This window comes from Palaemon carinicauda, chromosome 33, assembly GCF_036898095.1.
Source record: "Palaemon carinicauda isolate YSFRI2023 chromosome 33, ASM3689809v2, whole genome shotgun sequence".
Classification (NCBI taxonomy): Eukaryota; Metazoa; Arthropoda; class Malacostraca; order Decapoda; family Palaemonidae; genus Palaemon; species Palaemon carinicauda.
Genome location: NC_090757.1, coordinates 9,647,447 through 9,649,946, shown reverse-complemented (window position 1 = coordinate 9,649,946; position 2,500 = coordinate 9,647,447). Strand labels below are relative to the sequence as shown.

General features: G+C 32.8%; 1 protein-coding gene across 8 annotated transcripts in view; it reads right to left on the bottom strand.

Moving 5' to 3' along the window:
* CRMP (Collapsin Response Mediator Protein) overlaps positions 1 to 2,500 on the bottom strand; it is a 404,589-nt gene that overhangs the window by 172,453 nt on the left and 229,636 nt on the right. The window lies entirely within an intron of this gene.

Genomic DNA, 2,500 nt, shown 5'->3' with positions numbered 1-2,500 from the left:
ATTTTGGGATAGTTAACATTAAGAAAAGTACAAATATTGCACTTCCATAGACTGTTAGAAAAAAACCGTAACCTGAATCGGAAATTCTCCGTAAAAATATACGGTTCTCAACGGTTGTTCAGTAAAATACAGGCGACCGTAATTTTACCTTGCTTTGTTATTATCTTTTACGGGTTGGTGACCGTAATATCACTCTTTTACGTCAATATATCAGTTTTTTTAAAACGGTAAAAATCCTGGAATAAATGTTGCCAGGCATTTACCGTTTTTTAATACAATATTTTTAACAACGTACTTGAATAGGTCTTCCGGAAGTACAAATAAGGAAACCAGGTACTTAGTAGATTTACAAAGGCGAGACCAAAGCTGCATCTCTGTTTTCCAATAAAATGACATCAAGTGTCACTGCAAAAAAAAGGAGAATAAAGTAATGTCTTTTTATAGTTTATATATGACATATCTGTTTTGATGTTGTTACTGTTTTTAGAATATTTCATTATTAATTTTATCTTATATCGTTTATTTCCTTATTTCCTTCCCTCACTGGCCTTCTTTTCCCTATTGGAGCCCTAGCTTATAGCATCTTGCTTTTCCAAATAGGGTTGTAGCTTAGCTAAAAACATAATAATAATAATAATAATAATAATAATAATAATAATAATAATAATGATAATAATAATAATAATAATAACTATCTGATAACACTCAAATGGATTTGTACTTGGGTCATACCTCAAAATTCCCACCAAGTTTCGTTGAAATTAGTTCAGCACTGTTTATGTTGTTCATTAACAAAAAATAAACAAACAATATATTTGCCATTTACTTAACATTGCGACAAAATATTTTCCATTTACTTAACATTGCGATTATGTTCAAGTACTGTTGCGTATTTGTACTTTGATGTACTTTACCGAAAATGTTATAGATTCATCCTTGGGTCATAAAGAACATGACTACCATGTTTGGCCAAAATCGGTATAGTAGTTTTTGTGTTAAGTTGCTCACAAACAAATAAATATAATAAGAAAAAAATAAGGGGTGAATACACTCCAATTTGTACTTTGATTTACTTGATCCAAAATGTTATAGATTCATCCTTGGGTCAAATCGAACATGACTAGCAAGTTTGGCCAGAATCGGTACAGTAGTTTTTGTGTAATGTGGCTCACGAACAAATAAACAAACTAAGAAACAAAAAGAAGGGCCAATACACACTTTTCGCAAAATTTTCGATTTTGGCGAAGGCAATAAAACTAAAGTATAGAATGAATTTAAAAGAAATAATAATAATCATGGGAATCTAAACAATTTGATCACTTGAGGCCAGTAACAAAACTAAGCAAATAGGACCTTTAAAGAACAGTCAACAAAACCGAAACCACTCTAATATTTGCAAAATGGAGTATCTCCAAAATTAGTAAATATTCTTGAAACACCGGCAAAACTACATCCAGATACGAATTTTCTATAAAACAACAAAATAAACAAATTATGCAAATAAACAGTCGTCGAATTACAGTACAACATTTCTCAAGTATATAAACATTGTACACTCATTTACAAACATACATAAACGTCTTGATTTCTTCGTAAATTAGATGAGAAACTGACACCAGTGAATGGTATTTCTGAGAGAGAGAGAGAGAGAGAGAGAGAGAGAGAGAGAGAGAGAGAGAGAGAGAGAGAGAGAGAGAGAGAGAGAGAGAGGGGGGGGGGGTAAACTTTAAGAGCAGTCAAGTCATTACTAACCACAGGAGGCCTCAGTAGAGAACATACCTTCGCTCCACCCAGCATTCTTATTTTGCTCTTAACTCCACTGCATAGGCTACTTATACTTCGATATATTTTCTTCATAATCTAATGTACTTGTCCTTGGGTCATACCCCACAAGTCCACCAAGTTTCGTTGAAATTGGTTCAACAGTTTCTGAATAATGTTGTCCACAAACAAAATATTAATTAACAAAATTTTGGCCAGTTAACAATACGACTATTTTCTTCAAAGTACTGCTGCATACTTGTACTTTGACGCACTTTACCCAAATTATTATAGATTCATCCTTGGGTCATACCCAGCATGACTACCAAGTTTGGCCAAAATAGGTACATTAGTTTTTGTGTAAAGTTGCTCACAAAAATAAAAAAAAAATAATAATAATAAACTAAGAAACATACGACAGGGATAAATACATACCCTTGTTCAATTAAAAAATTACGATTTTACAAATTGTAGTACAATCTTATACTGAATTAGTTTTAATTTATAACCTTTCCATCGATAGTTCTGGATTAATGTGGGTAGAGATATATGGTTAGATGACTTGGGGGATGTGATATTAGGTGATGGGAATGTCATGTAACTTTCATAGAGTACTTCGCCATTCCTTAAGTATAAACAGACGCGACCAATTTGAATAAAGACCCACGAAAGCCATAAAAACCACAGGCATTAAGTTGGCTAGGCCACCATCCATCCGTTGAGATACTACCGCTAGAGT